The sequence below is a fragment of the Armigeres subalbatus genome, chromosome 2 (genome assembly GCF_024139115.2).
Source record: "Armigeres subalbatus isolate Guangzhou_Male chromosome 2, GZ_Asu_2, whole genome shotgun sequence".
Taxonomy (NCBI): domain Eukaryota; kingdom Metazoa; phylum Arthropoda; class Insecta; order Diptera; family Culicidae; genus Armigeres; species Armigeres subalbatus.
Window position 1 is genome coordinate 319,318,555 of NC_085140.1, and position 15,596 is coordinate 319,334,150.

Consider the following 15,596-nt stretch of genomic DNA (forward strand, 5'->3'; position numbering starts at 1 on the left):
CAAAATATGTTATTTTTATGATAAAATTGTTTCAAAATTTGATAGTTTTTTGTTTCCAGTAGTGAAATTTTTGATAGAAATTTAGATATTTTAACAACTATATCAAATATTCTATCAAATTTTGTTTTAAAAATTTTGTATAACATAATAACATATGATGATACAATTTTGATATGACCTTCTAGTCGGGTTACCATGAAATCTCTCAGTGAGGGTATTAATTTAGAAAATTCCATAAATGCTATTGTTTTGCATACAAACATATATTACATTTTAAGACACTTACCTTAGCCGTTGCATTCGACAGGGCACCAATAAGTTGCATTTGACGAAGGAACCTCTCCCATTGTTTCGTATTGAAGATTCGAATCGGATTTTATAGCCATGCAACAAATTGTGTCCAGCAGAAAATATAACCAAATGTGGATAATACGCCTGTCGACCTAACAGTGCTGTTTTAGACTTTCTTTATTTACTTTATTTAGCTTTAAAAACTTAAATTGTTTATTTGTGTATATTAATTCCGGTGACAAACATAGTCTGAATAACGAATAACAATTCGAAATAAGTCCAGCAAACGTTGTCAAAATACGTTAGCTGATAGATGGAAATCAAACACATGATAATACTCTTTGAAGGGTCGGCAGATAAAACAAATTGGTTCATGCAGGGCATAGCTTCTGTGCCGTTGTTCCAAGAATAGGATGTCGCGTTGACGAAGCAGTCGTAAGCAGCTTTCCGACGAATATGACTTGTGCAATTTGTCCAGCGGTTCGATGTTCAAGAGACGACAATGGTGCTCATGCGGTGGCAAGTTTGATTAGTCAAGCCAACTGAGAAAACGAAGATCAAATCTAACGAATTTCATTTGAAACGCTTCAATTTTTGTGGGGTTTGAGTAAGTCACCATAAGCGTGCGATTACACATTAACACCTCAGCGTGCGTATCAGTGCGCAGCAAGCCATGACTCGGCCTCTTCTGGTTAGACCTCCGTGGCTTGCACACGCACCCACGGAGAGCTGCTGTCTTAACAGTTCGCTCCGGCCATTTGGGGCCACACAATTCTGGGAATCCAAGATGCCTGGAAAGGGGACCACATGATCGCGCCCGATTCCAGTATAGTATGCATGAGGCATCGAGGGTCTCGAAACTTAGCGGCAAGCTTGAAGATAATGCCTAGTTGTCAATTAGCTCTGGTGATCATAATATTATCATTGTAGTGGATCCTCAATGTGAGACCGCTATCTAAGAGCACACAATGATCCTTAGGGCGAGGCTATGATGTTAGAGAACATAATCGAATAGGATTAGTTGATGCCTACGGTGATACGATAATAATGTGATACTGTCCATCTCGGGAAAAAAATAAACAAATTCAGAGATTTTGACTAGTGGTAGTAGCTTTTTTGATAAAGAAACTTGTTTTACTTGTTGACATTTATGTTTCACTGTGAAGTTGTTTAGCTACTCCACATTGTGATTTGTTTATTTTGCTGTTATGTCAACGTCGTGTGCAATGATTAGAATCGTCAGTCAAGGATAATGCGACGTACACACCAGTCAAGCAGTTTGACGAACATTGACTCCGCCCCCAAGGAAACGCTTCGGTTGCTGCTTTGTTTGAACGTGTGTGAAGTTGTTCGACCAACCATTTGACAGTTGGCGGCTCGGTTGAAAAAAATTAAAACGGTTTGATTTTGGTTTGAGTTGTCGGGGGTGGAGTCAAGGTTCGCCGAACATGTTTAAGCATTTGTAGTGAAGTTGCACAAACCGCCATAAAATTTTTGATGGTTGGTGCTCAAGTTGGCGCTTCGGTCGTTCGTGTGTGATATTGTTGGTCGAATAAATTGATTGTTCGTGCCGCTGTTGGTAAAACTTGATGGATGTTTGAATAAACGAGAGGTGGAGTCAATGTTAGTCAAACTGCTTGACCGTGTGTACGTTCCATAATAAACAAAAACAACTTTGCGACAGTTTCAGCATCGGAATGGAGGAGCTGGAAAATGAAACCTCCACGGAGGGTCTTTCTGAAAGCGAACGTCGAAATTACAAGTGCAAGTGAGGAGGTTGTTTAAATGCAACACGGTGAAGGATTAGATGACCCGTTAGAATTGGCTGGCAGTGCTTCGAAATATTCACCACAGCTCTTGGACTATCTTCATTAGGAATATCAGGAATATCTTCAAATTGATGATTCCTGAAGCGCCATGAGCAGCCATGAAAATGTCGGTATGCAATCTTCAGCTTCCTCAGTGGGACGAAAGGTTGTTGGTATCTGTGCAGAAGTGAAATATTACACCAATGATCATGGTAGTCAGATTAAACAGCTAGCCAGTATAATCAGCGTTTAGTTTTACATACGAATGTTGTTTTCAGATACATATGTCAATCCAAGCCTTCCGATGAAACTGATGGATCTGATGGACGAAGAAACACAATGAGCCATACAAGTTCCAGTTCAAAGTGGCCGTGTTTGGAAAACGTTTCAAGAACCAAAAATCGCTATATCCGAGTGGGTCGCTGTCGGTAGGAGGCAACAGAGTTGAAGATGTTGTAAAACAAGTCTGGGATTTTTGCTCAATGTTCATTCCCCGAGCAGACATATTTAACGATTCAATTTGATCCAACTTTGGATGAAGAAGCTCCGTGTTTTGAAATCCGACTTTATGGTATTCCAGGATAAGTCCAGTAAACGCAACTATCCTCTAACAAAGATTAACCAGTCGATGCTGCGAAACTGGGTATCGAAAGATATCTCAACAATTGTGTACAGATTTCCCAATTCTGTGACTATTGGAACAACATTTGCTGCGGTCGTTCGAGAAAGATAGAAGAATCAGCTCAAGGAAAATTACAGCTGGTATTTAAATGGTGACGATATCAATTGGGGATGCTGGACGAGCTGAGTTGCAAATATGTCAGCCGACAAGCGAGAATAGCTGTTGAAGGAAACGCCATCGGAACATCTCATCAGTTTGTTTTCTTCAGTACCTGTTCATAGTGACACACTACTCGAGCAAGGTCGTTTGGATTTACAGGTTGCCAGTACGATTAACAACGCCTACAGTAGAAACCTTAGGGCCGATGCCCACGTAGCGTTTTTTCAACGCTGCGTGCACGTGGCGTTTAAAAAACGCAGGTGTGCATTGGGGCGGCGACGCTGCGTTACCGCTTTTTCCCGATGCACACCTGCGTTTTTTCAACGCCACGTGCACGCAGCGTTGAAAAAACGCTACGTGGGCATCGGCCCTTAAGAATCTAAAAAACGATTTCGATAATATCCAAAAATCTTCTTCGATTATGGGAAAAAGGATTACGTTGATGGAGACTTAACAAAAGGAGTACGATGAAATGTTGCGTGCAATGAACAACTCCGTTACTCCAAGAGAGAATTGTTTCTTATTAGAATTGGCTTAAACTGTCGCTGACTGTATTGATGTTGATAACGAATAATGGTCAGGTTAATGTAATTTCGTTCGGACAATAAAAGGTTTAAGAATAAAGTTGAATTATCCCATTTTGTAATACTGTTTTATTGTGTTTGATCGCAGAGAAACAGACGTCTCACTCAACCCATGTTCCATCGTTTACCTTTTTAACGGTGGATCATTTTTTTGTGAGTGGTCAATCGGCCACCGATGGCGCTTTCGTCATTTTCACTCGTGTTTGACGTTTGCGCACTACCGCCATCTGGTTGCCGCTTGTCCACACACAGTGAGTGTAGCATTGGGCGATAATGTTTCCATGATGAGAATTCTGATTGCATTTTGTTCTAAGTGAGACGTCTGTTTCTCTGTGATCCAGCCTTACGAAAAATGTTCACGTAGTCCCTGTTTTTAAAGGATTTGAATGCTTTCGTTTTTATTATAGCTAGATCTTCTGAACTGTTTTTCACGTAAGTTCTTTTAAAGAACTTTTTTTTATATCCGAAGACCAATTCAGTAGGACTGTAGAATGGTGCTTAGGCTGGCAAACATATTACAATTATTCCCATTGAACGAAGATACTCGACAATAGATCAGTGACCATGTATCCTTGTTCCGTCCACAATTCACAAGGAATATTAACCTGGATATCGCTTCGCTTTACCAGGTGATATGAATTGACGAATCCAATCAAAAAATTTGGCTCGAGTGAAGGTACCTTCAGTTGGATACGTTTTAAATATTCCGTTGCAGCCAAGAAAACTTAGAAGAGAACAGCAGGGTCGTCTTACAAATTCACCTCGGTATGCAAGTTTCTCTCCTACGGCATAGCCTTTAGTTTGGAGCATACTCCGGTTATAACAAGATACTTCATCTAAGAACAACAGATTATGGATATCCCAATGAAACTTATTCAACTTAATGAAAAAACGGTGTATCTCTGTTTGTCGCAATTGAACTGCACGACGCTCCAAAACTTTCCAGTTGTAGCCTTCAGACAGTAAGATTCTTCTTATCGAAGCAGTACTTATAGATTTTTGGAAACGTTGTGTAGATTTAAATCTTGGAAACATGTGTGAATCGCAGATACACTTTAGCTCTCTTCTTACGATCGAAGAATTCGTTCCGCAATAATTTGCAACATGAGAACAATTAGTTTAAACATTCTACAAGGTAATTTAAATTAAAATTGCATAAAAAACAAACAAAACACAACTACTACAGCTCTCGTTGATAAAAAGCACTAAACGTCAAAATAGTCAAATCAACTAACAGTGCGTGTTACAGCGACTGTCATGCGGGTATTATGAAAGTCGCGATAAGACCGCCGCGCGATTTTTATAAAACCTGCAGTTCTGCAGCGTTTGCACGTAATCTCATTTTGGTAACAGTTAAGTACACAGTATAAAAATTGTTACAGCATAATCAGGGTTTGAATCCAACGGAGAATGAGAGAATCTCTCTCTTATCATGTCAGCATACACTCTCGATAGGTAGCATACCGTGAGAGACGTTTTTCGTTAGCTGTTACGATAATGAACAGATTCGGGGGGCTACAACCCATGATAAATTTCTTTTAATAAGCCCCAATTGCGGGGGGCACCGGTTCTGATGATGCATTTCAACTTGTTTTACACAGCTGGGCGAAAAAAATATGGTCCCCAACATATAATGAGCGAGAACAAAGCGTTTTATCAATCCCCCTCGGTGGGGGCCGCCTATCCGAATCAGTTTTTTTTTTCAACTTGTATACAAGTGCGATAGTTTTGTTTTCATGGCTTGTTATGATTCGAAGAGGATTTTGCCTCTCTTCTATCGTTGTTCGTTATCTATTGAGAGCGATTTCTGCAAACCCTGAGCACATATGGTCGGGGTTCAGCCAAATCACACCAAGCACCAACGAAAAATTATCCATTTTTCTGCCCAAACTTTCGTTTAGCAGATTTAATTGATCGCAAATCGCATCGGATATCCCTCATCGCCATTACTGAGGATATCATACTGCAAATGCACGCTTGAATTGATATGAAACGATTACCGTTGTCCTTGTACGAACAAAATATCACAAGTCAATCTAAAAGCCGCTGTTCGATTCGACTCACTTTTCCACCACTTTTTTAAATTACAAGTCGCCGTTACTATGGAGCTTGTATTCAATATTGCGTACAAGAAAAAGTTGGATGTAAATTTATAGTTTATTGAGCACAAAAAATATTAGTTCAAATATTTCCATAGTGTGTAATTTTCAGAATTTTTAACTGTGTAGTCCTTCTTCGTAGGCTCAGGAACAGCCAACTAATCTCGACCTCGAACTTTGTCGTATCCAGGTTACAGCAGCTTGGTGGCATGGCGCCATGTTGTTGTAGTCAACATATCAGTGTAAAAATAATGATAGTAATGATATGGAAGTGCTAATATCATCTATCATCCTCCAAACTCTCCACTGCCAGTGGAGATATATCAGTTTCCACACTGATATTCTTCCCTCCCCATTCATACGGGAGTTTGGCAGAAGGAAGGCCGTGCGATATGTGCCATCACAATATTGCCCTCCCTTTTGGCCGTAACCAAGCTTTATCTTCTTCCGCTGTTTATTGGGACTGAAGCAGCCTGTTGAAGTCGAAGTACGTATTTGTAAAGATGCATATATGTTCCAGAGCATTGTTCCTACTAAACTTCGCTAGTTCTGAATAGAATTAATATTGTTCCGCTCATAAAAAAACTACTCCTCTGATGATTATTTTAAGTCGCAAAAGAAAAAAACTCCTGCACAACCTGCCTGCTTAAGTCAACGAAACATGGCTGCTGAAAAAACCGAGTCGAAGTGATTTTTCACGCAAGTTATTGCGTTTAATAGTTGAAGAAGCGTAATGAGCTGAAATATGTTTGATATACTTTTTAAAGAAGCAGTGATAAATATCTCTCTACAAAACAAATGTATTATCACTGAATTATTGATTAATTTGCGTGATAAGCCAACGTTAAATCCTAGGCTAACATTACCACCCGTGACCATAGAGGTGAATATCTAATCTGTTCAAGACTATTTTGTTCTCGCAAACGGACCGGAAACCATCACGTGTATCGCATCGCCTTTCATTAGGCACCAATCAATCGCTGCAAGGCAATCGCTGCATATCCCCCTAGCGACGAATGAGCGAATCACAGTTTACACCGTTTGTGTTCCACCGACCACGCTATACGTGTAGAGATTTGCCGAAGTGCCTGACCAGCACAATATGCATAGACAGGGTGGAGGTCTATCTTCAATGGAAAATTTTTGGATACCATTAGGCATCTAAGCATCCCGACTTGACGAATTATACTTATTTTATTCCAAAATTAGGAAACTGTTAGAGCGAAGTATAATTGTAGCATACTTTCGATTTGTTGTTTTACAGTCACTCTCAAAATTGAGCGTACACCGTGGATTAGATGAATATATTCGAAAATTCCAAAGGAAATTAAATGGTTGGCTCGGTTGTTTTAAATACATTTCAATATTCATCTCTTCCTTCAATGTATGCGTACATAAATTGGTTGAAAAGTTTTTTCTTAAGTTTATTTGTTTAAAAATATTTTTTTTTCAAATACGCCTGTTACAGACGTGACAAAATTGAGCGTACAGTGAATGTTTTACAATAAAATTCCTTATTATAAAAGCGATTAATGTAATTTAATGTTATTTTTTCATGGTTATATGTATTTATAATAATACATATCCGCTACTTAAACATTCAATGTTTCGAAATTAAACCATGAGTTTTGGTAAAAATGGCGAACAAGTAAGATGTATAAACAATGCTATTTAACAATTCAATGTTGCTGGGCAAAATAGATGCTTTAAGATATGAATTTTACCGGCATCGTGTCTTTTATATGATAGATAATTGAAATCGAGCGAGACATACGATTAATTTGGGAAAACTCAGTCGGTAAATGATGTAAACAGATGTAAACATACAGAGTTTTCTCTCTGTATGTTTACATCTGAAAAATGTTGAGAATGGCATAATTCAAATTAAGTATAACTTTATTTAAAAGTCGATGTACAGGTAGCTTATAAGCTCAGGACACTCATTATTAATATTAACAATATTAGTAAAAGGGCAGCACACGGATACATTACAAGATGTCATTTTATATTTGAAGACTCAGTCACCGTAAGAACAAATTTAACCCTTTATAAGGCAGACGAATCTAAACAATAAATTAACAAAAACAACAATAGGACACAATGTTGACATGGTATTAAACTCAAATGTATGTTTGTTATACATTAAACAGTTCAGAAACATTAAAAAATTGGTGGCAATATAGTTGCCACTGCCCGCCAAGCGGTAAAACATTGGTGGCAATATAGTTGCCACTGCCCGGCAAGCGGGAAAACAGGCAACAACAAAAATATAAAAAGATTTTTAAAAATTTGGTTTTACGTAGAATCAGTCAAATAAAGGTACGTTACATTTTTTGGTGAAGAGTCCTAGTCAGAAAACGCATAATAAGTGAAAAAAAAAAATTTTCGCATTTTTTCTCCCAAGGGGGGACCCTTGGGAAAAAAAACACAATTTCGTCAAAAATCCAAAAACCAAATATACAGAAAGGCAAAGCTTTTTCCACGCTAATCACGTAGTAATCTAACACAGGAGATTCAAAATAATTGATACCAACGGGAAAAAATATATCTTTGTCGTTTTTTTAACGAATTATAACTGAAAATCCTTCTTCCACTCGAAACTTACGATCTGTTCGTAAAAAAACTGTTCTCAAATTGACATTTCAATTTTTTTATGGCTCAAATTCATCTGGGGTGTTACTAGGAAGCTTATAAAGTCACTACATGTGAAATAATAAGTAGAGCTCTTGTTAATAAATAGAAAAACATATTATTTGTTGGTGGCAATATAGTTGCCACTGCCTTATAAAGCATCATTAAAATTCACCAATATAGGGAAAAGTGCCCAATAGTGGACCCTCCAGCCATTTTTGCATTATTACAGCACAATGTAAACATTTTGCTATGAGATTCCATCGGGGGAACCGATTTGATTACATGCATTGGAAATGGTATGGACAGTAAAATTGGATGATTTTTTACATTTCTATAAAAAATAAACACGAGAGTGTCCATTATAGGAATATTTTAGGGGATCCATAATAGGGAAGAAGAACGTCCCGAAACGAAACATGCAAATCAAATGAAGTGTCGACTATAGGGAAGCAATTTCCTATTATGGACCCCCAGGGGGTCTACTATAGGGCGAATTCAGTCAGACTTTAAAACGATAATTTCAACGAATAACGTCGTGTATTTGAGTGTTTTATGTATGTATCATGAAGAGGATATGCAGAACTTGTTATTAGATATCAAGCAGGTTAAATATGTTGAAAATTTCTACTCATTATGACAGGAAGAGCAAAATTCCGCTACTAGGGGGTCCACTATTGAACATTTTACCCTATCATTAAATAAGCTGCCGAACTAATAAGTTTATTTTTACTCCCCAAATGGAAATCATCCAATTGTATCTCTTATGGTAACAGATCGTGGAGTTTAATCCAAATTTAATTATGATATTACGATTTTAAGCTATCTTTTCAATATTAAATCTGAAGTGCTCTAAGGGGATGAAAAGCTGTTTTTATGTTTGGTACCTTAAGATACACCTTGTACTTTAAAATTTGACTGTGAATGATTGGGTTCAATAATATTACTCTTAATGAAAGACCTGAGAAAATATCGAGCTTTAAAACAAATTTAAGTTAATGTCATACTAAATTTGAATTAAGTCATTCCCAACATTTGTCGTTTTCGCTGTATGTTTACATCTGTTTTCATCATTTATCGACTGAGTTTTCCCAAATTAATAGTATGTCTCGCTGGATTTCGATTATCTATCATATATAAGATACATACAAATTAAAGCATCTATTTTGCCCAGCAGCATTGAATTGATAAATAGCATTGTTCCTACCTCTCACTTGTTCGTAATTTTGACTAAAACATGGTTTAATTTCAAAACATTGAATACTTAAACACTTAAGCGGATGTTTATTATGATAAATATAATTATGGAAAAATAATAATTAAATACAATAATCGTGTTTATAATAAGAAATTCATAAAAAAAACTTCTGTACGCTCAATTTTATCACATCTACCAGGCGTATTTTGATATTATTTTCAAAAAAATAAAATTTAGAGAAAAAATTTCAATTATTTTATGTATGCATGCATTGAAGGAAGGGATGAATATTAAAAAGCATTAAAAACAACCGAGCCAACAGTTTAATTTCTTTTTAAATTTTCGAATGTAATCATCTAATCCATACTGTATGCTCAATTTTGAGAGTGACTGTTAATTTTAAGAATAGTTAAAGGCATCGAAAAATATGCGTCATTTGAGGAAGTTAACCTTAAACAAATTAAAAAAATCGATTAAGCGAATATTTTTTTATGGGAATGGTCGATTTGAGATCTTTCCTTACTTTACTTATGGATCCTGTACACCTCCGGTGGTGCAAAGGGCCGACTTGAAAGATCTCCATCCTGAGCGTTGCCCGGCTATCGCTTTAACCTGTTGCCAGGTGAGATTTCGGTCGACTTCTTTTATTTCTTTATTGAGGCTTCGCTGCCATGAGCCTCTGGGTCTGCCTCTGCTGCGATATCCCGCTGGGTTCCAGTCTAATGATGATGATGATGATGATGGTCCCGCCGCATACAAAGGTTTGAGCTAGACGATTTATCTTTAAGATAATTAATTGTATGATATAATAACAAATTTAATCAGAGTTGCAAAAAACAAAAACGATCTGATTACCATCACAGATATGAATTACATAACTTTTCATTACTATCCAGCAAAAAAAGTAAATTAAGAAAAAAACTGTTGTTTTCATCTACAGATTCTCATAAGCATCGGTAGTGATACTTCGAGTTTATACTAAAATGCAAAACCTCTCGCACAGATTTCAAAAGTTCCACCAAGAATCGCGTTTCATGTTTATACAATACCACTTAACGTTTATCACTCGTAAGCATCAATAAAATTAATAATCTAAGTCGTCAACAAAACTAAAACTTGTGTTACCGCTCTGTCGATATCAAAAGTTTCGGTATCAACCACGGGAACAAAACTCTAACAGATAGCCCATAGACTAACGCAAAATGAACTCCCCCAAGAAATTATGACGTTTGAGCGGGTCGCATAATGAACGCAAAATGAACTTTTGTTCGAGAAGACGACCCGCTCAAATGTCAAAATCCATCGGGTGAGTGAATTTGATGAACTCCTGCACAGGTCTATTACTAATCCGAAGAATAATTCAAACAGTTGAAAATGCGCTAATGCTTGTTTACAGATTTCGTTTCCCCCCTACGTCGAGTGTGGCCGACCCACTTCCGATCCCGAATTTCTGTTGCTACGATGAAGCTCGTAGTTGGAGATCCAGTTGTGAGGACACCATGTCCGAATTATATACCGCAGGCATCTGTTGATGAGCACCTGCAGCCGTTGAGTGTTCTCTACTTAGTTAGCGAATAACTACTTAGTTAGCGTCTACTTAGTTAGCGTATAACAGTACAGATTTCACGTTAGAGTTGGAAATTCGTATTTTGGTGCGTTCACTTGCCTGTTTTCAGATATTTCTTAAACTCGCACAGGCAGTCCTTGCTTTCTGTTTGAGCCGCACCTCCTGGTGAACAGACGCTCGAGGCGTACCTTCTCACTCTAGCTGATGTCAGAAGGACAACAGTGCCCAGGCTGCACTACCAGCTAAGTACACAACCCTTACCTGGCGGTCTTTTGTCATCGGACGACCCGTGGAAGCGTGAGATAGGAACTTGTGAGGACCAGAGCTCTGTTGGGCGCTCCTTCTTAGATGTCAACCCACCATCATCAATCACGCATCAATCTCAGCAATTATAGTATTTGTCTGTATGGAGTTCAGAAGGTACAGGAATTATGAAATTATTTTAAAATCAAGCAGTTTTGACAACGTTTTATATCGAGGTTTCAATATTCCAAAAGTCGGTGTAAGACTTAGTCAAGTCAAGTACGATATACTAAAGACAAGTAAGTTTGCTAGAGGTCGAAATATTTTGGAAGTTACTGTAAAGTTACAATCTAGTGGTGGAATTAATACTAATACTATCTCATCTTATGACAAGTGAAGATATTTCACTGCATATCTCTGAATAATGTTCTTATCAATATGTACATATGTAGTTACCATAGCATAAATTGATAATATTTACGCTATTTTCTAACTGAAAATTCGTTGGGAAGTTCAAAAGAGTTCGGAGGAGAGGCATAAAAGGAATAAATCCGTTTGGAAACCCAAAGAAATGAACGACATCCATCACAGACGGAGAATCTTTGATCTTTCGAACTTTTCTGGGCTTCCAAACAGAAATTTTTGTGCGCTTTTGAACAAAAGCCTTTTGGCTTCCGGACGGAATCTTTTTAGGCTTCTGTTTTGAATGGAATCGAATCACGGGCATAAATTTCGGAGGCAACACTTGATTACATACGACGCGAATATATACTTTTTAAGAAAAAACGATTTTATTCCCGATATTGCTAGCCACTTTATTAGCACATGTAATTCACTGTGGCTTCTATGTAACTGTGGATGGTGACCGGTCTGACTGACGATAACGAGGAAGCAGTAAATCGCCAAAAAATAGATAATGTAGAGCTACACAATACTGCGTTTCATCTGCCAAGTATAATCTGGATTCTGTAGTATAATTTAAATTCAAATTATTGGTTGGAATAGTTTCTAATCCTAACAGCTTCGGAATCTCAAAAGAATATTCCTTGTACAGAAACAGAAACGGAATTCAAAAAGTATTGCAATCGAAAGTCCTTTTGAAAGTAAAGCCCAAGATAATTTTGTTCCGAAGCCCAACAAGGATTTGTTCGGAAATCCAAAATAATTCCGGTTTGGAAGCCCAAAAGAATTTCTTTCAGAATCCCAAATAATTTCGTTCGGAAACCCAGAGAAAGGCCTTATTTTAGGTTTTTGAACCAACATTTTTTAGTTTTCTGAAGCTCTTTTAGGCTTTCAGCAGGAACTCTTCTGGGTTTTCGAATCAATTCCTTTTGCGCTTCTTAACAAAACTCTTTTAGGGCTTCGGTAGGAAATCTCATGAGTATTCTTATCGGAATCCTTTGTCCAGAAGCATAAAAAGATCCCATTCAGAAGCCCAGAACGCTCCAATCAAAAGTCCAAAGGTATTTCTTACGAAAGTTCATAAGGATTCTGTTCGGAAAACTAAAAGTATTCTGTTCGGAATTCTAGAATGATTTTGTTCAGAATCCCATCAGAATTCAATTTGAAAGCTCAAAATGATCTCTTTAAGAAACTTCGATCAGAAGTTCGAAGGGATTCCGTTAGTAAATCTAGAAGTATAAAAAAGTTCATTTAATCATCATACAATGTTCTGTGAAATTGTTTTGTAGCATACCAACTGCCGTTTTTGAAATTCTGAGCTCAATCGAGCAATCAGAGCCAATTTCCAGATCGAATGAGTGACGAAGGTGCATTTTCCCATATATTTTGGCTGAAATCTTCATACAAACTTCAAATTAAATGCGCTAGCTTATGCAACAAGCGATTGAGCTGAAATTTTCAGAGATTGATTTTCTCACCCAAAGACACAATTCTGGAGGGTGCCCCGTGGAATTCGACAAAAAAAATTTCTCCCCATACTAAGCTGGGCCAGTCTTGAGCAGTAAACCAGGTTACGTACGTCTTAGAAAACCATTTCCGCAACAGCAATACCCACGCAGATAAGAAATCGATCAAATATGAGACTGTCAAGTGTGTAGCAGCAGCTTAGCTACAGAAATTAAATTCACTTTTAATAAAATCTTAGTTCATCCGATAGTCATTTTCGGACATGGAGCATGAAAATTATAAGATCCAGATCAAGAAGCTGTTGTGGTTTACAAGCAAAATGTGTTGCGCACAATATTTGATAAGATGCTTGAAAATGGTGCGTGCCACAGAAACGCTGAGATACTGTATCAAGAGAAAAATAATATGAATCATATAAAATATGGCAGACTGACAATGGGCTGGCTATCAGGTACAATTGTCGGAAAAAATAATGCGAATACAATATTGAACAGAAGGCTGGATAAAAGCCGGAATTAGATTCTAACTGCTGAAAAAAGATTGCGATGCACGCAAAAATAAAAAAAATGCTCAGAAAAATCTTCAAAATGCTTGGAATAGAAATGCTTGGAATAGAATGGAAATAGTAGAGAAAACATTTTCGGTGATTTATGTGGCGTTTGAGTCTAGTTTTTGAATGAAAAACAACAAGGTATATGTTTTCTTCTTCCAACGTTTCGATCCTTATTACAAGACAAAACTTTCAAAACGACTTATCTGCTTTTGTAAACAAAGATTTAAACGACGATTTGACGAATCTGATAGCTCTCCCACGTAAACCAACACCATCAACAGGTAGCGGAATCCTTCACCTACCTATTGATGGTATTGGTTTGCGTGGGAGAGCTATCAGATTCGTCAAATCGTCGTTTTATTCTTTGTTTACAAAAGCAGATAAGTCGTTTTGAAAATTTTGTCTTGATTAGATCAGTTCAATCAAAGATAATTGCCTATTTCTGGGGATTAAACCACCCGACTTGGACGTTAATTTACAATGTTATGAAAACTCATATGTGAATATGTACGTTATGTGGAAGTTTCGGAATTCGACCCTTTCAATATGGCAACAACAGCAATTAGCGGTTTTTGGAATGTGATGAAACAAATTTTCGCTAAAATTCTGATGGCAATCGTCATTGAGTCTTAAAATAGAATAAAATTACTGTAATACGCATTGGAACTCACTTTTTCAATTAAATCACTTTAATTTATGATACTTTGTTGTTTTTCTTGTAAAAAATGATTTGTTCTTAATTCACTACTTTGAATTGATGATATGATGATGATATTAAGCACATCATGACGGTTGTCAGAATTATGTTAGACAGGCAGATTTTCGTTAAGGCTGATCGATGACGAGGCACCATGTTCAAAAAACTCTCTTGGTAGTTGGTCTACCCCAGGGACTTTGTTGTTTTTCAGCCGGCCAATTTTCTCTTTTCTCTTACCTGGAGATTCGGAGCTGGAAAACGTATGTCTCGCACGCGTGTCCTCAGGTTCGTCACCATACCGCATTCGTTTCCTGCAACATCGCCAATCAGGTGCTAAGAAGGTGTAAGAAGATTTCCGTTTATGGAATCACGAGTTATACAGGTTTATAAATGGCTGGATATGTTTAAGCTTTTACAAGACGGCAGACTGCGGTGGGCTAGATACGTTGTTCGCATGCCGGAAGAACGTCAAGCAAAGATAATATTCAGTAGAGATCCCGGAAAAAAGAAAATTAGGCTTCATGGTGGGATGCACATGATGGCTTTTTTTTGCAGTTGATGAGGACCTGAGAGCGCAAAACCTTTAGGGCAACTGTGAACGCATGGGTCGCGATCGAGTGCAGTAGAGAAGGATACTCCAGCAGGCCCATCAAATATCAAGTGAGTACTTCGTCTTCGACGTGTTCTTGGCCAGTCTAGTCCCTTAGCTTCTCTTTTCATTTCGATATTAAAATTGTAATTTTTTGAATCTGACCGATTTCTAGATATTCGAGTAAGTGAGGAAACTGGTCAATCTTCCGAATGTTCATGAATGTGCATGATAACATCACCATTGATTATGCATAGATTTTCAATAAAGCGTTACATAAGTTTATATCACTTTCTCAATATTCGATTAACTTGAGGTTCCATTCAATTGAAATTTATTAACCAGCTTACATAAATTAACATGCAAAAGAACGGTCACGTTTTCTGCTCCACCCGCCCGCATTATCGCCTATCAAAGTTTGCGAAACACTCCCTGCTTTGCCATTCGCTCCCATCGAGAGGTCCTGGCCGGGCAGCCTCGACTTCAATCACACAAGAAGCCATGACAGAATTCAGGCGACCTCTAGATCCCCTCCTCTCCCATAGCTAGCTGTGTACAGAGCTTGTATGAGCGTTCCGGTTTATGCAAAAATAGAGTTTTGTGGATTTTAGTGCGCTCTCGATCGAATTACATAAGCGAATGTGGAGCAGCCAGCATGCTCAGCTAAAGCCACCGCTGCTGTTGGC